We start from the raw sequence: 27,849 nt of genomic DNA on the forward strand, positions 1-27,849 counted from the left end.
AAATAGGAGGAAGGTGTGTCCTATCAAGAGAAAGTGAAGGGGAGGATGCCAGTGGCGTACAGTGCTGCGGGAAGCCTTCAAAGAACCAGTGGCTCCCCAGCACACCCTCTCCAAGGCTCCACTTGGCCTCAGGCCTTCTTCAGCTTCCTGGTCCCACACAGCCGCCCGGCCACCAGGCCCAGCAGCTGCCCACAGAGCCACGAGGTGCCCAGGGTGACCACTAGCAGGAACAACAAGACGTCCAGCAGGTACTGCTCACAACATGGCTACTGGAAGGTGTGGAGCTTGAGGTGTGCTGCATCCCCTGTCTGGAGGATGGCACCCAGGTGCTGGGCAGGGGTCAGGGGGTGGGAGCACCTGATGGTGCATCCTTTACACAACCACGGCCATTGTGATGAAGGAGAGAGAGAAGGGGACCTTATAGGCATTACAGGTCTCCAGCCCAAATGTTATCTGGTACCTCTCATAATGTATCAGCAAAATAATTTTTTTTGTCTAACTCCAATCTTATTTGTATTCAACAATTATATTGCTAACCAATTTTATTTCAGGTAGTCTTCTGCTAGGCAGACAAATGCTAAACACAGTAATAACTAAAATATATAGTATGTTAATGGTAAATGCTGCTAAGAAAATCACACAAGGAAGGAGATGTGAGGGCCAGATATCAGGAGTGTTAAAATTTTAGATGACATGATTCAAACGAACTCTAAAAATTTATGAATATCAGAGAAATATTTGACGATATTAAATAGTTACTATTCATTTGGAGAAGCATCACAATGTTATTATGGTTCTTTAAAAAGAGATACCTTGGCTCTTCAGATACATTCTGGGACACAAATGAAGTATTATGATGTTTTGGATTTGCCTGGGGCAGGGGACAGAGGCAAAGTTGAAAGTGGGTGGGAATATAAAAGAAAGAAAATTTGCCAGGAGTTTATAATCATTGAAGCTAAGTGTTGGGCATGGGGAAGTTCTGCTTTTACAAATATTAGAAATTTGTCTTTAAAAACGTTTTTAAAATCTCCCACTATGATTCTAATTTTTCTTGTTGTTTCAGTTTTTGAGGTCACATCATTAGATACATATCCATTTACAGTTATAGTTTCAGGTACCACACATTCCCAGTGAAATAACTAACCTTCATTACAAAAGTACAATTTTGTCTCTGGTAAAGCTTTTCACCTCAAGTCTGTTGGTCTGATATTATTCCTAATTATTCAGGTCTTACTTTCCATTAGTGTTACATGACCTGTCTTTTTCTGTCCTTTTATAATCAACCCTCCTGTATCCTCATGTTTTAGATGTACCTCTTCAAATGGCAATCAGCTTGATGTTGCTAATCAAGTCTGTCAATCTTTGTATTTGAACTGGAGTATATAGGTTTATATCTACCATGTTTCTATTACTCCCTCTTATTCTTTCTTTCCTCTCTATTTTGTCTTCCTTTAGAGCTTGGAATATATTCGGTCATTTCATTTTCCCCCTCTAATGATTTCCATCTTATCTCTTTTCTTGAAATAAATTATCCCAGATTCACAGCATGCCTTTACAACCTGTCAAGGTCAAAAATTAATCCATATCTTTATCTACTTCTGGGCAAGACAAGAACCCTAGAAGTTCCATTTACCCCCTCCTGACTTACATGCTATTTTTGTTACACATTTTGAGTCTGTATTTTTAACCTCAGAAAACAATATTTTTTACTTCAAGTATATTATATGAATTATACATAATTTAATTATAAAATTATTAATATTTAAATGTTATGTCTATCAATGCTTGCTTAGATTTGCTCATATACTTTCTCTTTGTTCTTTTTTTCTTACATCTCTGACCTTCCTTATGGGATCACTTCTTCCTAAAGTATATCCTATAGTATTTCCTTTATCAAGAATCAGCTGGTAAGAATTCTCTCCTTTTGCCTCTGGCAGTGGTTTGATTTCACCCTCATTATTAAAAGATAAACTGACAGGGGAGTGGCCAGATGGCAGAGTAGAAAGACCCTGAGCTCACCTTCTCCCACAGGTACACCAAAATTACAAATATTTACAGAACAACTATTGATGAGAAAGACAGGAAGACAAGCAGAAAGTCCTTCTACAACTAAATATATAAAGAAAGAACCACAGCAAGACAGAGAGGAGTGGTGGAGATACAATATGGTCAAGACCCATATGCCCGGGTGGACAACCCATAAACAGGAGGATCATTGCAACTGCAGAGGTTCTCCCCAAGGAGCAAGGGGTCTGAGCCCCACATCAAGCTTCCCCAGCTCAGGGTTCTGCACTGAGAAGATGAGCCCCCAGAATGTTTGACTTTAAAGGCCAGCAGGGCCTACTTTTGAGAGAGCCAGAAGGCTGTGGGAAATAGATACTCCACTCTTAAAAGGTGTGCACATACAATCTCACACACTTCAGGACCCAGGGCAGAAGCAGTAATTTGAAAGGATCCTAAGTCAGACCTATCTGCTGATCTTAGAGAGCCTCCCAGAGATGCAGGAGGCAACTGGAGCTCAGCCTGAGGACATAGGTACTGGCAGCAAGTCATTTTGGGGAACTCATTCTACAACAAGGACACCGGTGCTGATAAGCACCAGTTTGGAATCCTCCTTCTAGTTTATTAGCTCCAGGACCCAGCCCTGCTCACCAGCCCATCAGGGGTACTGGATGTCTCAGGCCAAGCAGCTAGCCTGTGGAACACAGACCTGCCCACCAGCAGGCAGGCTGCCATAAGACCCTCTGAGCCTACAGCCACTCTGGGACCCAGCCCTACCCACCAGAGGACCCAGGAGACCTGGATACACCCATCAGTGCACCAGCACTAGCCCCGGGACTCCCTGGACCCTGAAGCCAGCCAATGGGAACCGGCCCCACCCACTAGTGGGTTGACACCAACTCCAGGATCCCCAGGGCCCTGCAGTCAGAAACTCTGGGACCTGGCTCCACCCACCACGGGGCCAGCACTAGCCCTGGAACAAGCCTCATCTACTAGTGGGAAGACATCAACCCCAGGACCCCCTGGATTCCAGCCCCACCCACCAGCAGGCTAACATACCAAATCTGAGACCCCCAAGACCCCACAGCCAGAGCCCCCAGGATTCAGCTCTGCCTACCAGTGGGCTGGCACTAGCTCCAGGATCCCCTGGGCTTCAGCCCCACCTACCAATTAGCCAACAACAGCCCCAGAACCACTGTAGTCCTGCAGCTGACTATGTCAGGACCAAGCCCATCCGCCAGCAAGACTGCACTGACCCCAGTACCCCATATATGCAGATTGCTATCTATAAACCTGATGGTAACCACAAACGAAAAATATATAATAGATACACGCACAAAAAAAAAAAAAAGAGAGAGAGAGGAAGGAATCCAAATGTAACACTAAAGATAATCATCATATTACAAGGGAAGAGAGCAAACAAAGAAGAAAGGAACAAAAATGAACTACAAAAACAGCTTCAAAACAATTAACAAAATAGTAATCAATACATATCTATTAATAATTACATTAAAATTAAATGGACTAAGTGCTCCAATCAAAAGGCATAGAGTGGCTAACTAAGACACACACACACACACACACACACATATATATATATATATACACATATGTCTTATATCTACAAGATACTAACTTTAGATCTAAAGATACACACACACTGAAACTGAGGGGATGGGAAAAGGTATTCCATACAATAAAAAGAAAGCTGGAGTAGCAACACTTAGATTAGACAAAATAGACTTTAAAACAAAGACTGCAACAGGAGACAAAGAAGGACATTACATAATGATAAGGGGATCAATCCAAGAAGATATAACAATTATAAATATATATGGACCCAACATAAAAGCATCTATATACATAAAACGAATATTAACCAACATAAAGGGAGATACAGTAACACAGTAATAGTAGGGGATTTTAACACCATATTTACACCAATGGACAGGTAATCCAGACAGAAAATCAACAAGGAAAACTGGCCTTAAATTACACATTAGTCCAGATGGGCTTAATAAATGTATATAGAACATTCCATCCCAAAGCAGCAGAATACATATTCTCTTCAAGTGCACATAGAACATTCTTCAGGATAGATCACATGCTAGGCCACAAAACAAGTCTCAGTAAATTTAAGAAGACTGAAATCATATCAAGCATCTTTTCCAACCACAATTCTATGAGACTAGAAATCAAGTATAAGAAAAAAAAATAAGGCAAAAAACACAAAAATGTGGAGGCTAAACAATATGCTAAAAAACTAATAAATTACTGAGGAAATCAAAAAATACCTAGAGACAAATGAAAATGAAAACACAACAATCCAAAATCTATGGGATGGAACAAAAGCAGCTCTAAGAGGGAAGTTTCTAACCATACAATCTTACCTCAGGTAAAAAGAAAAACCTCAGATAAACAACCTAACCTTACATCTAGAGGAACTAAAAAAAGTAAAAACCCAAAGTTAGTAGAAGGAAAGAAATCATAAACATCAGAGCAGAAATAAATGAAAGAGGGAATAAAAAAATTAAAAAGATCAATGAAACTAAGAGCTGGTTCTTTGAAAAAATAAACAAAATTGATAAATCTTTAGCCAGATTCATCAAGAAAAAGAGAGAAAGGGCCCAAATCAATAAAACCAGAAGTGAAAAAGGAGAAGTTATAACTGACACCACAGAAATACTAAGGATCATAAGAGATTACTATGAATAATTATACACCAATAAAATAGACAACCTAGAAGAAATAGACAAATTCCTAGAAATGTACAATCTCCCAAGACTGAACCAGGAAGAAATAGAAAATATGAACAGACCAATTACCAGTAATGAAGTTGAATCAGTAATAATAAAAAATCCCCCCCATAAAAAAGCTAAATTGATTATTACTTACTTTCAGCACATTGAAGATAACATTCCATCATCTTCTAGTCTCCACTTTTGTTTAACGTGAGAAATAAGGTGGGAGTAACTGGGGCTTCAGGAACATTAATTTATTTTTTCCCATGGCAGCTTTAAAGATTTTCTCTGTCATTAGAATTCTACACTTTTTCTATAATGTGTCTCTCACTTTGGCCTCTTGAATTTGTAAATTGATGTTTTTTGTCAGCTCTAGGAAATTCTCAAAAACTTTCTCATTATTTCTCCACATAATCCTTCCCTATTTTCTCTCTCCTCCCAAACAGGGGCTAGCCTATGATGACAGCTTCCCAGGGATAAATCTTTTTTTTAATCTTTTCTTTTCATATTACCCCTGCTCTATTCAGCATCAAGGCAACTTGCCACACACAGACCTATGCAGGTGGCAGGGCAGGGGCAGAATTATCTCGGGTTCACCCTTAATGTAAGGATAGGACCTTTTCAGTTCCAAGGTCTTTGCTCTTGCCAATCTCCGCCAGTCAGTCTGCCAAACCCTCAATCCACATTTGATGGGATCAACAAATCCCCTTAGGGCAAACTGCTTTCCTCTCCCTGTCTCCCAGAGCTCCAGCTTGCATTTGGAATTTGGCCTGATTCCTTATTATCCTATTAGTCCTTTGATGCTCTGAAGATTGTTTTTTTATATTTTATCCAGCTTCTTCAATTTGTTTTCTACTGGAAGGATAGTCTGAATGACCTAGTGTATCAGTCAGAATCCAGTATGAAGAGAAAAGCCCAGGCCATTGTTCACCTCTTCAGTTATTTTAACAGAGAGAATTTAAAATAAAGACTTTCCACCAGATTTTGGAGAACTCTGTAACCAAATGAGAGATATTGAGGCATTACAGAGTTAGTAGCTACGGAAAACAGCCACCACCTCTTGTGCTAAGGAAACAAAGAGTGAGAATTACTAAAATTTAGAGTCTTGAAGATGGAAGTTGTGAAAAGCTTAGAAGGAGAGGGAAGGAGGGTCTTTCTTATCTGGTGTCGATGCTTTAGGAACTCAGAAGGGAAATCCACAGAGCTGAAACCCAGACCTGGAAGGGGCAGTCACATCCTGCTAGTCCTAATATCTGTGAGGGGCCCAATGAGGCTAACTCCAGTAATTCGGAAGAGCTACAAACAGAAAACCACTTCTGATTCTAAAACCATCACTGCCACCATGAAAAACCATAGCTGTGGTGCTGCTGGCAGGAGCAGGGAGCAAGCAGGATGGCCCAAATCCCCACCTGTCCCTGCAGCCTTCTAGTCTACCTCTGGTGTCCCCTGTTAGCAGAGTCCGAGAGGGAGAGAGCTGGGGATGCATTTGGCAGAGTGCAGCATCACAAAGCAGGGCAAAGAAAGGTGGGTTCAAAGTTGAGAAACCTCATAACTGGCCTACCTGGCCTGCCGTTTCTGGAACCGGAAATCAAGCAGACTCACTTCTGGTAGCATAGTTGTGTTAGAAAATAACTGTCTGTTATTTCCATTTCATTGTCTTGAAAATGTAGTTTTCATGACTGTATTTGATTTGAACATGATAGAAAGTTCAAGCGCATTTTTATATTTTCAAACTGTTGAATAGATAAGATTATCAAGAGAAAAAAAGAGATCTTTGGCTGATAATTGGTCCTAGGAAACGTTCTAAGTAGTCAATTTCCATAGTTTCTTAGTTTCCATATCCCAATCCATTTGGGGACCAATTAATGGAGCCATTTACCACAACTTCAACATGCCATTTCACATTTGATCAAAAATAAATTATCAGGCAAAATATTCTAAATGTGCTCATTTTTGATAGGTATGAAACATGTCAGACATGTGAGTCTTTACATATACTGTACCTATATATTTAATTAAATTTTTTAATTGTGGAAAAAGTCACTACAGTATTTCATTCATATTCCTGTTCATAACACGGTGAATGATAAAGTGATCCAGTGACAGACAGATGTAGATATTTAAGGATATGCAGGATTCTATAGCAAATAATCTGCAACTACAGTCTCATTAATGTATGGCTTTTGTTTCTTGGTGATGGGCTTAGGGATTTGTATTGTCCAAGCTTCAAGCTTCCTGCTGTCCTTCAGGACTCACATTTTCCCTGGTTGTTGTTTTTTTTTTTACCCAATATCCAAAGAGGGCCTCCCTTCCCTTTTACCCTCTCCTCCCTCAGAAATGAAGCATTTCCAAGACTGTTACCTTAGGTCCCTCATGCTTTCGTGCCCCTTTCCTGTTGTCATAGCTTTGATCTACCAAAGCTCTTTTTCAGGATTATTATGCAGAATGTAGATTTTCCTCCTTCTGAGCGCAGTTTTACCTCATCCTTGGGCCTTCGGTGTCCCTGTTTTCTTTTCTGTCCTATTCTTCTGGACTCACTAGCCCTCCACAAAGCTTTGTAGCAGGAGTTCAGGAGACAGCGCTGCTAAAACTTGACGTTTAGTTTGCCACTTACGGGACAGTGTGGGTTTTATTTGCTCTTGTTGGTTGAACTGCTTTCTAGTGTAAATGGCATGGGATTCCCTGTAGACTGTGGAGGGCAAAGCCAGGAGAAAAGTCCCTGTGGCATGCTCTATCTCCTCAATCCTGATACCTACTCCAGCATTTTACAAACCTTAATGCCAGGCAAAGGGGAGGAGATTAGCAAAGAGTGGGGCAGGCTTAATGAGGTTGCTCAGGTTAAGTCTGGAACCTATTGATGAGTCTAAAGTCCCCATTCTCCTGCACATGTGAGGACATTCTGTTATTAATACTTACCCCAGTCACTAGTACAAAGTCTTCTGCACAGTTTTCAGAGCCATGCTGACTGAAGAGAGAATCCATTTGCAAATCACGTTTTCTACAGAACTCTAAAGAAGGTAACTTTCACCCTTCTAAAACCACTAAAGCTTCGTTCCCACTCGTTTGTGGCAATAGTCCCTTGATGGACAGCACACACCTTCCTCTCTGTACTGTCGTTGGAATCAACAGTCACAATTCCATTTCCTCTTTTCACCTGCACAGAGATCGAGTCTGGGGCTCTGTGACGGAAACCGTCCTCTGCCTCTCCCTGCCGTGGTCCCGATCACATTTAGAAAGTCACTGAGGTCAACTCTGAGCCAGATGGTTCCTCAGGTCCAGTCAGAAACTGTAACCAAGAGATGAAAGTTATTATTGTCATTATGCCCAAGACTGTTGGATGCTTTGCTGTATAAATACAGACCAGGACAAAATATCAAAGCACAGAAAATTCTTCTTCGATGAGTCAAGCATTGTGGAGGGTTTTTTGGCCCTTTGCCATGTGCATCAAACACTACAGGTTGGTGAACCCAACACGCTTACAGGTCTTTTAGTCCTCACCAGCTGCCAATGCAGAGATTTTTCACGGCTCCTCTTACAGCCTTGAGTCGTCCAGTGAAAGAATTCTAGGCAAGAGGAAAGAAGCCTCTTGGCGAGGGGAGGAGGAAAGATAATTCTGTGAAAACATTTGCTAGCTCATATTGCCCCTTCTCCTTTTTTGTCCTCCTTGGGACATGGACATGATATCTGGAGCTGGGCAGCCATCCTGCAACCATGAGTTAAAAAGGGAGAATTATAAACATGCTTTTCCTGACATTGTAGAGCTATTGAACCAATGCCATCAGTTGTCTACTTCCTTCCCATCTACTTCTCATGTAGGAAAAATAACCCTCTTTTTGTGTAAGCCAATGACAAAAAAATGAGATCTTCTCAACTATACCTAACAGAATACATTGTAAGAATAAATTTTTTAATTGAAATCTAAAATGTCTCATCATAAGTTTTCATAATTAAATAGGATGTCATTTCAAGTCCTTGCAATTATATGATTTAAAAATAAACAGTTGCATCACTCTGTTAAATGTATGCAGTGGGCTGTAAACACCTCAGCAGTTTGATACCATCATTCATTCTTTTTTTTTATTCATTCTTAACATAGATAATGAACTGCTCATTTTCACTGGGAAATTTTGCATCATTCCATTTTCTTCTTGAATTTTTATTTATTTTCCACTTTCCCCAGAGAATTTATTTCTAGTCTATGTATCTTTATGCTTAAAAGAATTGTATACAGTATTCTCTCATAGCCTTAGGCATCAAAAATACATGTTCAAATTAATATTTATAATTCCTAAAACAATAAGCCTCTAAGAGCCCAATATTTGTACTAAATTATCACTCTTTGTTTTAATACTTGCATTAAATTGGTCAAAGCTACATAAACATATTTCATATTTCAAAACATTTAGTCACCTAACACAAACTATAAAATTTTATTGGAGACATATCTCACAATGAGATGAGGGGCTGTTTTTTCAATTCTTTTAAAATTAATTTATATGTCTGTAGATAAACATTATCTACTTCTGAAATGAGACAGTTTTGGATGAATATCTCTTAGTTACATAAACACTGAAAAACTATTCACATAAATAAGTAGCAGGAGCACTAAGAGTTTTGTTATGAACCACCTTGAAAATGATGTACCTTCATTCTTTGAACACCTTCAGAATAACATGCCACGTGAATATGCTATTCTCACAGCAGTCTACCATCAAAAGTTACTTTTAAAGGTCTGTCAGCTGAAAAATCACAATTCATCTTTGGATTTTGTTAAAAACAAAGAATTACAAATCATCTGAATTATAAACACTTTCTGGCTCAGTCATTAGATTTTGAATTGTTCATTTGGTACCCCTACTTTTCCACCCTGGGGCAATGTACCATGCGGAGAATGGGGGTGGGTGAAGGGTGTCCATTTCTTCTGTAAAATAAGAGTCAGGGAATTGTGAAAAGTGTGGCAGGACAGAGGATCTGCCAACCAAACACAACACCTTGTCAGGCAGACCAGTTTTAGGAAACTAGAGTCAACAAAGGTGGAAATTTACCACTTCCAAACTCTGTGTCATGTAGCCCTTGGGAAATCTTCATGTACACATTATGGTGAAGGTAGCCCAGCTTGAAGGCTACTGGCTTAAGCTGCTCTATTGAGGCTTTCTGCGACTGCTTGCAGTTGACTTTCTAGTAATAGTAACTCTCATCTGAGATGATATGAAGCTCATAAATGGTCACTAAAGGAAGATGGAATAGTAAGCCTTAGCTCAATAAAATTCCATGAGATAAATTTTAAAAAGGGGAAGGAGTGAAATGAAATGAACTATTACTTGGTCTTAAGCTCTGGCACACTTTTCTGCTATGTTTTGTAGGCTTACTCATTTGTAAAATCAGTTAGAGGACAGACGCAGCTCAGCTCTCAATAACACAAGTGAGAAAGGAAGAGTTGTCACCAGGTGCCATTGCTCTCGAGGGTCTCATCTACAGTCAAGGGAGGTGGTCCCGCCACCAGGAGGTGTCCACAGCCCTTGTTTGTTAGAACACAAAAAGATCTCTTGAAATTCACCTCGGATTTTTTTGTTTTAATTTAATTTAATTTATTTTTTTATACAGCAGGTTCTTATTAGTAATCTACTTTATACATATGTGTATAACATATGTATAGACATGTCAATCCCAATCTCCCAATTCATCACACCACCACCACCCCTCCCCGCCACTTTCCCCCTTGGTGTCCATGTGTTTGTTCTCTATTTCTGCCCTGCAAACCGGTTCATCTGTACCATCTTGGATTTTTAAATCAGGAAAAAAATAAAACCCGAGGGACTGAATCACCAGTGCAAGTGTTATCTGATTATTACTTACTGTTACCTTGAGATGAAATTTGTTTAAAATCCACTCTGACAGATGTCTCTAAATTTGGAACATTTCATTTAAGGACTTATAAAAAATAAAAAATAAATGATTAACTAATTTAAAGCCCAGCATGGATAAAGGAGCCTTCCTGGATCTTAGGGGCAAAAAGAAAAAAAACCAAAACCCCATAAAATTTCCCAAGAGAATTCCTTAGCGGATCCAAGTGCCTTCTGCATGCATGTGCATGGAATCATCCTGGGTGGGAGGGATACAGCAGCCAGGACCACCCTGTGGTAGGGCAGATTATTCATGGCAAAGAGGTGCTCACAAGAGGGGCCAGTGGGGCTAAAATCAGCCCATCCACTCTCCAAGCCCTGTGCTCTGGCGGGAGGAGGCATCCATCATGGGGACAAGTTTTATTGCTGTTGTCTTAATTTCCACAATGGCTCTCCTCTCTCTCTGTGGTTGCCCTGGTGGTACCTGCTTCTTTCTGGTTGAATGGATTAGACACATGTATCCCGTTAAATGGCAGAAAGGAGATGAAAGGACTTGGAAAGCATAGCACATGTCACATTGGTAAAAGATTTCTGTTCTTATTTTGAATGTTCACTACTCAGAAAGGTCTGCTTTCCACCCACAGGCAGTTACAGTGGGTATAAGACTGTCCCTGAGGTCACTGAGTCACCAGGTCACAGGTGAAATGTAACATCCAATCCAGCCCCTCCCTGCTGCCTTCCACATGTGACCGAGGCTCTACTTTCCTCCCATTATCCACTGTCCTTTTTTTTCTTTCTAACACCTCTTCGCCACCTCCCCCACCCCCCAATTACTTGGAGTAGTAATGTACCCAGCAGGGAAGTCGGGGCTGGAGGACACTTCTTAGACATTTTATGCAACTAGGAATGGTCACGTGACTCAGGTCTGTCTATGAGATTTCACTGGAAGTCTTTGGGTAGCTGCGGTGTCTGGGAAACCTCTTCAAAGAAGCTAACTCAGCTGGTATGAACCTGCTTTACGCCCTTTCCTTAAGTTTCCCTTTTCTTGCCTGAAATTCCAATGTGCTGACTGGATCTAAAATGACCACCTTGAAAATCAGGGTGACCTTGAGGATGAAGCCACCCACTAAGGCAGGCAGATCAACCACATGAGACATCCGGACTATTGATTACATCATGTAGCTGCCACATCAGCCCTGGATGCCCTGCCTACACTTTTTTTTTTTTTTTTTGGCCATGCTGCATGGCTTGTGGGATCTTAGTTCCCTGACCAGGGATTGAACCCGTGACCTCAGCAGTGAAAGCACAGAGTCCTAACCACTGGACCACCATGGAATTCCAATACACATTTCTTTTACATGAGAAAAAGAAGAAAGAAAAGAAAAGAAAACCCTAAGCTGTTCCCGTCCCTTTTTTCTGGTTTCTGTTACTATCAGGTGAATGCGATTCCCAACAGTATGTCAAGTACAGAAAGGATCAGCTATGGAGAGGCTCTTCTTAGTTTAAAGAAGAAATTATCTTCTTTCTCATGACTTCATTTTTTTTAATAGGAATATTGAGAAGACAGCTCACAGCTATGAAAAGTGGAGACCAGGGACATTTCAGCCCATGACCAACCTGCAGTCTCCACACCCGATCTGCAAAGAAGGAATGCTCAGCAGAAACCAAGGCAGAGACCATGGACACAGGCAAGGGTGTGTCTGGCACTGAATGCCCGCCCAGGACATGCTTCCTGAGCTTTGACAAGAGTTTGCAGGAGAAGCAAATAGAAAACAAAAGAATCAGCAAAGTGCCTGCCTTAGGGGTTATTCCATGATAAATGGTGGAGTGGAGTGAGGGAAGGAGGCTGAGAAGATGCTGGGCATGGAGGCTGGAATGGTTTAGGCTCAGTGCCGTGAAGAAGGGCGTGATAAGGAAGGTGGCTTCAAAGCTTCAGATCTGAGGGGCACTGGTCCAAATTATCCAGGGACAGAATCACAGAACAGCCTTTGCTGACTGAAAATAAAGAAGGCCACAAGGGCTCAGTAAAGTATTCTAATCATGGTGATAAATGGACTATTTATAAATGGAATGGAGTATTTATAAATGGAATATTTCCTGCCATATCAATAAACAAAGGATGTCACAGTCACCAATGATTGCAGCCCTCCAAGGTGAGCTGGTGAGCCCTGAGGAAACTCAGGACTGAAAATACCTGCCATCTAGCAGTCCTCAGACTGCAGCCACTCCCTGCAGTGAGCCCTGAGGAAACTCAGGATGTAAAAATACAGGCCCCAGACAGCTAAGGTGCATTATCAAAGGAATAATTTCGGTGAGCCCAGACTCTTGCGTCTTCCCATACATAGAAAAAGTGCTAAATTCCTTAACTTGAGATATCCGGTTTTCTTTATTTAACAACAATCTTTTGATGTTCCCAATTACCTGCTCTTTGTTGCAAAACTCCTAAATATCCTGGCACCTCCCCTTGCTGCCTCGGAGCAGTTTCTCAGAGTTATCTGAAATGCTGTCTCCCAGGATACAGTCCTCATTTTGCCCCAAATAAAACTTAACTCGCAACTCTCACATTGTGCATATATTTTTTTTAAGTCAACAATGGGAAGAAGCCAGTGAGCAGGAATTTGTAGCAAAATAGCACGTGGATAGGATGTGGAGAATGAGGGTTGACAAAACTGGTGGGAGATGCCAAGAAATGCTGACTCTGCCCAAACACACCACCTTCGAAGGCTCCACTTGGCCTCAGGCCTTCTTTAGCTTCCTGGTCCCACACAGCACCTGGCCACCAGGCCCAGCAGCTGCCCACACAGCCACGTGGTGCCCAGGGTGACCGCCAGCAGGAACGAGAAGAGGTCCAGCAGGTACTGCTCATGCCACCACGGCTGCTGGAAGGTGTGGGGCTTGAGGTGAGCCGCACCCGCTGTCTGCAAGATGTGGTTGATTCAGCCCACCAGCCGCTGGCTGGGGGTCAGGGGGTGCGAGCGCTTCATGATGCTGGTGTCGACCATGGCAGATTTCTGCTTATTGGCAGAGACAGATGGAGGTGTTACTCAAGTGGTCTCAGAAGTCTTAGAGACCTTGCATCTCACACACACACACACACACACACACACACACACACACATTTTCCAAATTATGCACAAAAGATTCCCTTTCAAGGAAAAGTTGTTGGCTTGGCCTTGCTATGGTCTAGTTGGGTCCCTTTAAAAAGTCCAAACTGGGCTTCCCTGGTGGTGCAGTGGTTGAGAATCTGCCTGCTAATGCAGGGGACACGGGTTCGAACCCTGGTCTGGGAGGATCCCACATGCCGCGGAGCAACTAGGCCCGTGAGCCACAACTACTGAGCCTGCGCGTCTGGAGCCTGTGCTCCGCAACAAGAGAGGCCGCGATAGTGAGAGGCCCGTGCACCGCGATGAAGAGTGGCCCCCGCTTGCCACAACTAGAGAAAGCCCTCGCACAGAAACGAAGACCCAACACAGCAAAAATAAATAAATAAATAAGAAATTAAAAAAAATAAAGTTCAAACTGATATTTGCATGCAAAGATCCATGCTTGGTGCTGGGAGTGCTAAACTATAAAAACAGTGACTAAGTCTGTAAGGACTAATCTCTACCCCAAGGAGGCTTAAGATATGCTACAGGAAACCATTATATTTATTGAGCATCTACTTTGAGCTGGTGTCTGGGCTAGATAACAAATGTGACTCTGGGGACTGTAGCCCAGGAAGACATCTGCGCTTTCCTGCTCCTTCAAAGCATCATGTTGACCAGCACTGGCTTCATAGGCTATGAGCCTGCATATTTGCACAGGGCCCCACCCTTAAATGGGCCTGTGCTTGATTTAATTCTCTGCTGTCACCCTCTTGAAATCCTTAAACTTTATGACAAGGGTCTCCACATTTCACATAAGGGCACATGAATTATGTAGCCAGCCCTGATGACCAATGTCTGTGGACCATCCCAGCCCAGATGACTCCTTCACAGGGCCAGTGGATCATGCACATTTGGGGTTTAGGTCTTTGAAAATCCAGTGAAAGTTACGAAGCCATTCATCAGAAAATGAATATTTTAAACACGTGAGATACCAAATATGCATAAAGTTTCTGGGTTATCTGATCCCCAGAGCTTAACAACTTTTCTGGGGTTAGGAGTCACATGCAATGTGGTTATTATTCAGTCACCTAACAGGAATTACTTGCAGGTCTCCTATGTGCCATAACGTTGTGCAGTAATGCTAAGTCTTGAGATATGATTCGGGTTTGCGCCCTTGAAGCTCTAAGTTTTTTAGTCCTTCTTCATTATAAGAAAGAAAATATATTTTTCCTCTTCATATGAGATTACTGCGCTGGTTGGAAAATTTCTTAAGAGGTCAATGGGCCCCTTTGTATTTACTCACTTAACAGGAATCCATTCAAACTTACTTTGTGGCAAGCCCTGTGCTGAACCCTGGAAACATAGCAGAAAAGAGGAGACATGCGCTGTTGTCCTGGGTGAGCTTACTCTCTACTTTCTAGTGTGGGGGACAGCCAATATATTAAAACATAAAGAAATGGGCAATTACAGATCCTGTGACGTGCTAAGAAAAAAATAATATGCTATAATTGGGGTGGATAGGAGAGAAGGCTTTGGGACTATCAGAGAAAGACAGTCTCTCTGAGCAGGTGGCATTGGGATGAGGCCTCGATGTCATGAAGGAGCCAACCCTGTGAAGAGAAGGGAATGTGTTTTCTAGGGAGCAGCACAGTCAAAACGGCTGAGGTGGGGAGCAGTGTGGGATATTGGGAACAGAAAGGCAACTTCCTGCCTCAGTTGGAATTCTACTATAAGCACCTCCAAAGTAGAAGACCTCTCAAAGACACCCTGTGTCAGTAGTTCGGGTTCCTCACAACTAGAAGGCATAAAATCATTCTCATCATCTAACCTAAACTGCTCTAGTCGTCCTCTCATAGGAAATAAGTCAGCTGTTAGCATCACACACATATTATTTCACGTCCTGGAAATTTCAGTTTTATTGCAAAAAAGACCCACACGGTGCCCGTTGTGGTTTACATCTTCATTCAGTGTGAGTAACCACAAGCCCAGAGAGCTGCACACCTCTTGTCCTCTATGACCTGCTTCATGTTCAGAGCCAATGTCTCAGCCTTGATCTGCTTTAACTGGATGGAGACACCAAAATTTTTGGCATCTACTCAGAGCAGGTTTTCAGGCTGGTCTCCAAAGAGGGGAATCTCCACCATGAGCAGGCCATGTTGGATGGCCTCCATGACACTATTTATCCCACCATGGGTGACAAAAAGGTGGACGTGAGGGTGCCCTGTTGCAAATAACAAAGGCAGCAGAACACTTCAGGATGAAAAGTTTCAGAACAAGGAAAGCAGAAAAGGCAGAAGAAAATACCAATGGGACTTAAAGTGTGCTGGAGCCATTGTGAAGATGACTTTGCTTGCTACACACCCAAGGATTCCAAGCCTTGCCTTTGTATAGAGACTCCTTGACTCAGCCAGAACCCAGGGAATTCTGTGGAGAATAGTGCTAAGCAAGGCAGATATCTCCATCCATCCATCCATCCATCCATCCATCATTCCATCTATCCATTCCATCATTCCATTCCTTCTCTCTATCCCCTCATGTCTCTTTGCTTCTCTCATCTGTTTTCTCTTTGTGTTTCCCTATGTCTGTCTCTGTCTCTCTCTGTCTCTTCCTTTCCTTGAGCAAACTTTTCTCACCCACCAAATAATATCCCTCTTCTCTGAATTCCCGACACATTCATTGACATCACAACTCATGTAGCACTCTAAAACTTACACTGTATGTGTTGTTCTCTTTAAATAAATGAGAAGCCACTTGAAAGCAAAGACTGGACTCTGCACATCAGTATTTGCTAGCCTTTGCTTACTTAGAGCTAACTAAGGTGATTGTTGATAATGAAGAGTTCATCTCAGCCTGTGCTGGCCAACTGGGATGTGCATGAGAACCTCCTTGTTTCTTCTTTGAAATGAGAATCATATCCCATGTCCAAGACTTAAAGAAATACATTTGCAGACGTGGAAACAGGAATGTTTTTAAAATTCTACAGATTATTTTGTCATAATCTTGGTTATGAGCCTCTGATCCAGTCAGTGGCTATGGCAGTGAGGGGTCTCTAAGAAGCAGCACTAGGCACAGAGATAACCTGTTGTGGGTGAGAAAATTCTCTGGTATCAGAGACTCAGTGTGCCAAATAACTGGCCAGGAGGTTGCTCAGCTTGGCACTCAGGTACATTGGCATCAGTATCGTGAATGTGTGAGTTGCTCACACCTTAGTAGCTAAGGAAGATATGTGTGTGTGTCTGTGTGTACGTGAGTGTGTAAGGGAACATGGGTGAACATGTGCACATAAAGCCACTGAATACAGTGGCAATGTGCCCCCTGGTATGCGTTCTCAGAGCTCACAGATTGTTTAGGATTATTTTGTGGTGACCTTGTTCAAGACCAAAAGCAGTAGGTCACTGTGACTTTGATGGCTACAGACATTAGGCCTGGGATAGAAAAGAATGAAGGGCAAAAGAACATCAGGAACATCAAAGAACATCAGGGAATTCTTTACTCAGCCCCATTAGTCCATGTGGTCAGTTAACAAGGAATAGAATACTGGCACATAAGACAGGGGGCTGGCTTTCCAAGCTTCTCAGCAACCAAGAAAGGCCAGTAGTCAAAAATTTCCACTATCACCAGGTCAAAGTTCTCATTCTTTTTTTTTTTTTTTGCGGTACGCGGGCCTCTCACTGTTGTGGCCTCTCCCGTTGCGGAGCACAGGCTCTGGATGCGCAGGCTCACGGGCCCAGCCACTCCGCGGCATGTGGGACTCTCACGGACCAGGGCACGACCCTGTGTCCCCTGCATCGGCAGGCGGACTCTCAACCACTGCGCCACCAGGGAAGCCCAAAAGTTCTCATTCTTTAAAGAATTCATAGTATCATTTCTCCTTAGCAAATGACTGCACGGAAGCCCTAGTTGCTCCAAAATAGCTAAAACGTGTTCAAATGTGCTTCTGTAAGAAAAATAAATAAATGATAAATATTCATTGGAAGTGTTAATATCACAATACATAAAAGAATCTTGGTCCACTGACAGATGAATGGATAAAGAAGATGTGTTATACGTATACAATGGACTATTATTCCACCATAAAAAAGAATGAAATAATGTCATTTGCAGCAACATGGATGGACATTGAGATTATCATACTAAGTGAAGTAAGTCAGACAAAGACAAATATCATGATATCAGTTATATGTGGAATCTTAAAAAATAATACAGATGAACAGAAATAGACTCACAGACATAGAAAACAAACTTATGGTTACCAAAGGGGAACGCAGGGGAAGGGATAAATTGGAAATTTGGGATTAACAGATACATGTTACTATATATAAAATAGATAACAGAGGTCTACTGTGTAGCACAGGAAACTATGTTCAATATCTTGTAATAACCTATAATGGAAAAGAATCTGAAAAATAATATATATATATATATATATATATACACATATATATGCATAACTGAACTGAATCACTTTGCTGAATACCTCAAACACTGTACATCAACTATACGTCAATTTAAAAAAAAGAATCTTGGGATACAAAGAAAATATTCCAGGTAGGTAAGACCACACCCAACAGCAGCCATCCTATTCTACCACTGTCCATAAATATGTACCTTAGTCACTCTGGGCAGATGTTCTGCTCTTGAGAGTGTTCCCTTCGTCCCCCCTCCCTTTCCTCACTGCTTCAAATCCCCAGCACTCTCTATGCCAGTTCTTAGAAAATATATCTTTGAACTCTCCATTCCTGAAATCCATGGGCACAGATGCATTATGTTAACTGAAAATGAACTGCCATCAATGGGGCTTCTGCTCTGGGAGGCTTCTTTGACCACAGCAGACCTCACAGATCTCTTTCTACTTGATAAATTCTGCGACACTTTCCTTAAACTTCACTTACATACTGAACTTTTATGAGTGGTTTTCTTGTTTACTTAGCAAAACAGTGCAAGGCACTTGATGACACAATCCCATAAATATTGACAATGTAGGCTATTTTTTAAAAATTACTGTGTATTCACATATGACAGATTTCCTCACCCAAGGGATTATTTGATCATATTAGAACAAAATCTCAGCTAGCCCAGAGGTTAAACAAAGGAAAAAAAAACCTGGATCTGAAACATATGATTAGCCTTTCCACTTCAGTGCAGGCTAAGGTATGCAGAGAAGATAATGGCAAAGCTTTCTGACATGTAATTAAGACATTGCCTATGGGATTATTCCAGGAACCTATCTTCTTGCAACGCTTTCCCATCACTGCCTATATAGATTATGACCCTGTTTCCTGTTTGTACAACATATGGGGAAATAGGATACCCATCTGCACTCTAAGATACTAGAGGTAATAAGTGCAAGGACTCGAGACATCAGAGCCCTCCTGGCTGCATGGAGGACCAAGAGAATCGGTACCCTGGCATAGTTATAATTTTCCACCATTGCACCATTGTGCCCCAGGTAGAGATTGCACAGAGGCTGAGAAGTCATTAGCAATATACATATCTCTGCCTGATCTTCAGGGTTAACTTCAAGTCACGCAATGAAAGTGATTGGCTCAAATCATCCCCTGCTGTGTTTTAAAGATTTCACGTAACAAAGGAGTGGTTACTAAAACTTTTGGATAACTTCAGTAATGTTGTAAAAATTCCTAGCATATAATTTGCTAATCATAGTTAAAGTTAAGCTAACAAATAGAAAAATATCAAGAATGCATGGTTACCTATATCTGTCCTCAAAAATATGAAATTAGGGGAGAACAGTCAAAGCATATACTTAAAATGTATAAATAACGTCGCAAGACGATACAGACTAAGTATCAGATGAGTAGGTTAGGTCAGACCTATCCCAGAGGGACTATGGTCTTCCAGTTTGAGTGAGGAAAGGAGGTTTTATGGAAATAGTCAGATTTAAGCAGTACCTTTATTAGTAAATAGATTTTCAGGAAGAAAAGAGGGGACTAGTCCTCTGTAATTAATCCAGATAGGCATGGATTTCTGTCTTTTCACTTCTATGTCTATGAGTAAGGAGTTATGTGTTCCTTTCCATTCCAGATGAAGCAAAAGGAGTCAGCTTCATGTCTTATTTTGCACGAGGTTGATTGCATTTTAAAAGGACTTTACATGGCCAGAAGCTCAACTTCTACAAAATCATTGTTTAAAAGTCTCCTCCATTAATAAATACATGTGAGGAGAAAGGAAAAAAATAAATGGAAAGGTGTCTTTGATTTCCCTACCAACAGTGAGAGGTTGAGGCACCTATGCTTCTGTGTTGGGGAGATTATAGACAAAGATTGTAAGTGAAGTGTTGCAAGGAAGTCCCAGAAGAAACTACCTCCCAGCTGCTACAGGAATACCTTCATGCTTATAGTAGAAGAGAGGAAGGACAGAGCAAGGGAAAGCCTCCAATGGCTGGAATGGAGGATTTGGTGTGAAATACTTGTTTACCCAACTATTATCATCATTCACCCCTCTCTCCCTCCCCCTCTCCATCGATCCAACCATCCCTTTATCACATCCTCAGTCCAAGCATCCACCCATTCACTTATATTACCAAAACTGTGACTCTTCAGTTCAAATAATTTAAAAAATTACCTGCCCTCAAAAGTTTCTTCCATAAAGAAATGAAAAGACTTCTTAAATTCTTTGTTATCATCTTCAGGTAGAAACCAGTTAATAACTTTGTATGATTTCTCCTCCTCTGTAAAACCTAAGAAACACCAATGGGTTAAATGTTAAATGTGTCACACAACATGGATTAACATTAGAATGATGATACCGACATTCGATTGTGTCTTTTGAATTGTTTTTGTTCCATTTGGTTGCTTTCTTATTCAATCTTGTATGTGAAAGTATTTCTTGAGAGCCTTACAATGATTCAGGAATGCTTTTTAGTTTAAATTATGGAAACTTCCATTTAAAGCCTTAATTGAATGTATAGCTATTTGTCTCATTTTATTGCTGAGAAAATAAAGTTAATTAGTTTAAGATAATTTGTCAAGGTTGATTCCAGAGCCTCTGCTCTTTTTGTTTTAGAAAAATTCAACTTCATTATTTAAAGTGATATATCCAAATAGTTTGTGATTCAGTAGGAAGTACTGAATGGCTTAATTAAAATAGTAATCTTCTGCACCTCTACGTACCAACTTGGCTTCTCCTCGATTACCCATGAGTTTGCTGTTTGATGCTGATGTTTGACCGCTAGCAGGCTTCAAGCCCTATCTCCCATTCCCTCTTCTGTGCATTACCTGGGCAAACTGGTAAGAAAGCCTGCATGCTCCCTCTTGTGGCCCTAAGTGGGAGTTTCAAACCATGCAAGTCAGGCCCATGAGGCGGAACCCTCACCACATCCCAACCCCCTGCCCACAATAAAAATTCAAGCTAGTCATCCCTCCCTACTCTCGATAGCCATTTTTCAGGGGCTTGGGAACCTGTCCTGTTCTTTCAAAAAGTCCTTGTTATTTGAGTAATAAACCTTCCATACTCTTCTTAATGCATTTGTGCCTACATCAGTCATGACGTCCAACCAAATTGTGCACAGTGACTGGGAACAGATCATTGCATGGTCCCACACATTACAGCTCCCATATCCAACCTCAGTGAAATGACTGACTCTATCCAAGGATCTACTAAAAAATACTTGGCAGTCATAGATTTGGCTAATATGTTCTGTTCAGTACCTATTTTACCAGGCTCTCAACTGCAGTTTGCCTTCACCTTGGAAGAGGCACAGTATACCTCTAACTGGTTGCCAATGGGACATTTCAACAGCTCTACCATTGGCCACAATCTTTGTTGGCAAAATATTAACCACATCCAACTTTCTCCAGGAGCATAGGTATTAATTACATTAAGGACATCCTCCTCCAAGGAGATTCATTTCACACACTCACTCAAGGCAGAAACATTCTCAAAGTAGTTCACATGAAGGGATGTGCCATTGTCCCCACACAAAGCTCAAGACCCAGTACCTAAGCGAAATTCCTGGGAAAGATTTGGTCAGTCTGTTTTTCTATCACTGACATTGTCAAGAAACAACTATTGACACCATAATATTTCAACGGGTCCAACATCTTTTAGTTCTTTTGCATTCTGGAGACAACATATTTCTCACTTATACGTTTTACTTAAGTCCATGTATGCTCATTGCTTGAAAATCAGCCCACTTTGGATACGGTCCCAAATAACAAAACATCTAGAATTTGTCCAAATCACAATATAGTAGGTACTGTAATTAGTACCCCTCAAAATTGCCTTTAGCAACCTGCTCTCCTGCCTCCTGGAGTGACCTGACCACCTATGATGGCTGCATGGGTTTCCTATTGTTGCTGCAAAGATTTACTGTAAACTTAGTGGCAAAAAACCCACAAGCTTATTATCTTACAGTTCTGGATATCAGAAGTCCAAAATGGGTCCTATGTGAGTAAAAGCAAGATGTGGGCTGGCCTGCATTCCTTCTGGAGACTCAAGGGGACAATCGTTTCCTTGCCTCTTCCAGCTTTTAGTGACTGCCTGCATTCCTTGGCTTATAGCCTCCTTCCAATTGGCAGTCACACTCTGACTTTTCCTTCCACCATCACATTCCTTCTGTTACTCTCCTGTTATCTTCCTTCATTTAGAAGAACTCTTGTAATTACACTGACTCCACCTGGATAATCCAGGATAATCTCCCCATCTCAAGATCCTTATATCAATCACATCTGCAAAGTCCCTTTGCCTTGTAAGGTAGAACATTCACTGGTTCCAAGAATTAGAACATGGATATCTCTGGGCTGGGGGTGGGGGGGCATCATCTGCCTATTATTATGTTCTGCTCTCTGCACCTCAAACACTCACGTACATCCCACATGCAAAATGCATTCACCCCATCTCAACATCCCAAAAGGTCTCAAACTTTTACACTACCAACTCATAGTTCAAAATCTCATCTAAATACCATTGGCTCAAATGTCCCAAATTATAACATCCAAATAATTTAGTCTGGGTAGTCTGAGAGTCTGGGTATGATCAACCCAGAGGCAAAATTTCTCTCCATCTGTGGACCTATGAAATCAGGAAACAAGTTTTCTACTTCCAAGAAACAATAGTGGGGCAGGTATAAGACACTGGTTACTGATTTTATTAATCTAAATGCAACAAAGTGGAAGGAAAACATCAGTCACTGGTCGTAAGAAATTCTGACATCCAAATGGGCCAACTAATATTGTTGGCCCATTTGGATGTCAAAATTTCTTATTAAGGACTGGAAACAATCCTCTGTGATTTGAAACTCAGCCCTGTGAGATTGAAGCTCTAGCCTCTGGGCTTACTGCTTCATCCTCAGAGTTCTTCTTTGTTCTCCATAAAAGTTATCATGCCCTGGGGTCCCACACGGGGAAGATGAATCCCCTTAGCTGGTTTGAAAACCAGTGGGACTTACCAGAGGGCTGTAAGAAACCAAGGCTTCACTTGTGAAGAGTGTGTATACACGCCTGCTCACTCCCAGGAACAAAGCAGAGGAAGCAGGTTGAAACTCTTGGGGATCTGGCCGGTTTCCCGGGACCAGCCCAGTGCACACCAGGCCAGCACTAGGCTCCTGCTCCAGTGCGGTCCCCACTAGAGTGAAGGCTGCTGTTGCCGAGGAGAGTGTGCACTTCGGGGGAACGAAGCGGCTCAGACACAGCCCTGCATCTGAACAGGGCAAGGGCAGCCATTGCCCTTGGAGGCAGTCCTCATTTGCAGAGTTTTAACGTCTGCATTTCCACTAACAGTGTGTTCAAGGCAATCTAGGCTTTTTCTATCATGTCCTCAATATCCTTTCAGCCTCTATCAATAACCCAATTGTGATTCCACATAACGATTGGAGCTTATGAATCCACAAGTATGATTATTAGAGATCTTTGTTTCTTCAGTGCCACTGAGGTTATTTCTTCAACTAAAGTTGTTAATAAATAAGCAAGATGGGTGTGTTCAAATTAATAGTTAATAAATGGTTCAAATATTCCATACACTGAAATGAGCATCAGGTCAGAAATAATAACCTATTCATGTATTTTCCAGATTTGCAGACACCTAGCCTAGCTCTTCTAATGAAGTAAAGAATGAATATGCTGGGGCTTCCCTGGTGGCACACTGGTTGAGGGTCCGCCTGCTGATGCAGGGGACACGGGTTCGTGCCCCGGTCCGGGAAGATCCCACATGCCACGGAGCGGCTGGGCCCGTGAGCCATGGCCGCTGAGCCTGCGCGTCCGGAGCCTGTGCTCCGCAACGGGAGAGGCCACAACAGTGAGAGGCCCGCGTACAGCAAAAAAAAAAAAAAAAAAAAAAAAAGAATGAATATGCTGTTTCAAAGCCTCAGGAATGCCCATGATTAGGGAATATTGAAAGAAACCCTAGACACTTAAACCTGGAACCTAAGAATAAGACTAAATGGATCTAAAACCTCCCTGAATTGTTTATAGATTTTGATGTACATACATTTGTTAAAGGGGTAGAAGTTCAGTAGTTTCTCAAAGTTCATGCCAAATGTATTTTTTAATCTAAAATTTTAATTTAAATTAATTTAATTTAAAATTTTCATTAGATTAAATTACAATTTTAAAAATTAGATCTTAATACACTACAGCTATTTCATCAGATCTGCTATCAAGGAAAGTGCAAAAGGATACGCATATAAAAGATGCTCAGTGAAGCATATAGAACTTAATCTAGAAGGTGATTAGAATGGTTTTAAGTAGGGACTCAAACAGATATTTGTACACCAATGTTCATGGCAGCATTACTAACATATCCAAAAGGTGGAAACAACAGAAATGTCCATCAACAAATGAATAGACAAATAAAATATGGTATATACATTCAATAAAATGTTATTCAGCCTTAAAAAGGAAGAAAATTCTGATACATACTCCAACATGAATGAGCCTAAAAGATATTATGCTAAGTGAAATGTGCAAGATACAAAAGACAAATATTGTATGATTCCACCTATATAAGGTATATAGAACAGTCAAATTACTAGAGAAGTAATGTAGAATAGTGTTTACCAGGGGCTGGGGCAATGGGTAATGAGCAGTTATTTTTAATGGGTACAGAGTTCTAGTTTGTAATGATAAAAAAGTTCTGGAGGTGGATGGCAGAGATAGTTGCACAACTGTGTGAATGTACTTAAAGTCACTAAACTCTATACAAAAATGGTTACAGTGGTCAATTTCATGTAATGTATATTTTATCACAATAAAAAACATAAAAGAAATTTCGACAGAAAAAGATTTTAAAACAATCTGAACAATTACAAAGCCTGAAGTCACCTTCAAAGTTTTATAATTTCTCACAATTTTATTCTTCAAAGAGTCCGCTTAATACTGCATTTTTTTTCTTAAATCAAAGCCTGAGCAACACTTCAGAATGAGCAATCCAGAGCTTAAAGTCCTAAACCCACCCAACACACTTATTAACCTGCCGTGTGACCCTGAGTAAATTGTTCAAGTTCTTAGGGCTGCTGTTTCCTTTTCTGTCAATAGAGAGGAGTTACTAAGATTTAGGAGCTCATTCTAGCTAAACTCTTTGGATTTAGGCACTTCCTACATCAGTATGCACAAACTCACAGGCAGTCACTAATTTTCAAGAAAACAAGATCGTCTCAATGGTAGATTCTGATCTTAGTTGCGTAAATAAGGGACCTCCTGAGAAAACTTCCTTAAATTTCAGATACCATAAGAGGAGAAGTCATCTATGCCATAGAAAAAAGTGATCCTTACCTATTAGAAATCTTATACATGGATAACACATCTGTTCAACAGGTTTTCAAGCCAAGTTATAAAGTAGCATTACCAAAATGGTCTGTGATAATGTGTGGAGGGTTGCTTGAGATGGACTGGAAGTCAGGTACAGGAGGAGAACATAGAACTACAGAGCATGGAGTCCTGGTGGAAAGAGCCAGGAAGTTTTCCTACACCTTACATAGACACACACACAAACACACACATGCACACACTCGCCCTTTTCATTCTTTCAGTCCAGTTACATTTGAAGAAACTCTTTGAAAAGACCCTCTATGCAAAAGGCATTGCTATTGCTGTTCCTTGCCTGGAATACACCCAATCAAGAATTAGTGGGGAAGATACCTGGTGGCAATAAATTTCCTCTCTGGAGAGGCATGGTGACATTACGACCATGATCTTGAAGAATCTGAGACACCCGATTCATCAGTAGAAAATGGCTTCCACCTAGGAACAGTGCACAACTTCATTTTTGTAATGATGAGAGTAGAGATTCTAAGACTGATGGGCTGACAAATCCAGGAGAGGAGGGGTAGGGAAGCAGGAAGTTGCCAGGGAGTAGAGGAAATGAGCGTCATCAGTCAGTCTCTCCATCGCATTCTCAGTAAGCCCTAGCCCACTCACCCAGAGCCTGCTGGCCCAGCTCCTTGACAAGTGGCAAACCTCCATCAAAGACTTCCTCTTGTAACTCTGGCCTCCATGTCAGTGTGATAAGCTTCTCGGGGCTTAGGCCCTAAGGAGTTCCTGATCCTAAGGTACATACTGCATTTCAGCCGGGGACTTATGGAGACACCATGTCCTAAAGAAATAACTGCACTGGTGGAAATTGTGGCATGGTGCCGTGCATGTGAGTGTGAAGGGATCCTAATGGACAAGCAATCAGAGCTACTTCTGGGATCCTTCTCTTTGGAAAGTATGCAAGAGTAGGAGCCAGAAATATGGGTGCTTGAATAAGTCCAAGAAGCAACCATTGCAGCAGAAGGACGTGGAGCTATCAGTTGGAGCCAAAATGCTTGCAGTTCAAATATATTTGGCAGGAAGTTTCTCAGTTGGGGCCTGAATGTTTCACATCCATTAAGACTTGGGGATAGACTTGCAGGATAACTGTGGGGTCCATGGGATGGGCCTGCAGGATCCTATATGCATGAGTGGCTGGGACATCGTCTATCCGAGGACAATCCTGGGATCCTAAGGAAACATAAGCTCAATCCTTGGGAGAGGGGCAAGCTCCAACTCACTAAGGTCTCCTCTTCGAACCCGCACCAACACAGGCACTTTGCTTGAATCTAAGGGTCTCAGCAGCAGAGAAAGCTAAATCAGGAGAGAAATTAATGGCAAATGGCAAGGGTTTGGAGACTGGGGTTAGAGGGATGGAGTACCTACCCTGCCCCCCACCGACCCGCACAAATTGCTCCTCCCTCTTCGTCCGCCCGCCAGGGTAACAAACCTGCTCCAGGTGGTGCAGGAGAAAAAGTGTGCAGCTACTTCTTAATTTTTTTTTTTTTTTTTTTGCTGTACGCGGGCCTCTCACTGTTGTGGCCTCTCCCGTTGCGGAGCACAGGCTCCGGACGCGCAGGCTCAGCGGCCATGGCTCATGGGCCCAGCCGCTCCGCGGCATGTGGGATCTTCCCGGACCGGGGCGCGAACCCGTGTCCCCTGCATTGGCAGGCGGACTCTCAACCACTGCGCCCTTCCACCTTGGCTCCTGGGCACCCTCAGAAAATTATTACTGCTGCCTCCAGGAGCACCTTTCCTTGGCCTCCGAGAACTGCAAACCGCTAGTTAGCCCCAGTCTTTACTGGCAACTGCTGTGCGCCCTCCAGAAGTTTAGGGTGAGCCTCTGAATGTCCAGCCCGCGCCCTGGAGGAGGCGGCCGGGGGCCTCCTGCACTGGGCTGGATCTCAAACTTCTGGCCCCAGCCCCGTTCCTACCCGCACAAATGGCTCCCCGCTTTTCATCCGCCGGTCAAGGTAACAAACCTGCTCCAGACTGGAAAAACACACGACTCTCTCACCACGTGCCGTTTGCCTGTCTCTGGATCTTTGGCCAAACACTTACCCACCAGGGACAGAGTTAGGATTTTGGCAGCCTCTGAGAGCAGGAGGCCAGGCAGTAGGAATCTGACTAGAAGCAGCGCCTGCTGCCCCGCCATCCTTGCTCCTGTAGAAGCTGCGGGGCCGAGACCCCTGCCCTGCCCCCGCACAGGGGACCTGATGCGCAGGCAGCGAAGGAAAGGATCTGGCTGGGGGCTTGGGGAGAAATAAGAGAGTGGTTCTGCCCATCTTCCGTTCTGTTTGTCCCCTCTCGCCCTTGGGCCCCTCCTCCCTCTGTGAGGAAACCATTAGACAGTCTCTCCTCACCCTCCCTAACCTTGGCAGCAGAAAGGAGGGGTTAGTCAGCTGATCCAGTGCTGTTCACATAATCTCCGCCC

General features: G+C 42.2%; 1 pseudogene; it reads right to left on the reverse strand.

The window, feature by feature from the left end:
- On the reverse strand, positions 1–27,570 carry LOC114892066 (annotated as a pseudogene).
- Positions 27,571–27,849: the final 279 nt, after the last annotated feature.

Source organism: Monodon monoceros, unplaced genomic scaffold (assembly GCF_005190385.1).
Source record: "Monodon monoceros isolate NGI ecotype Baffin Bay Population unplaced genomic scaffold, NGI_Narwhal_1 Super_Scaffold_12, whole genome shotgun sequence".
NCBI lineage: Eukaryota > Metazoa > Chordata > Mammalia > Artiodactyla > Monodontidae > Monodon > Monodon monoceros.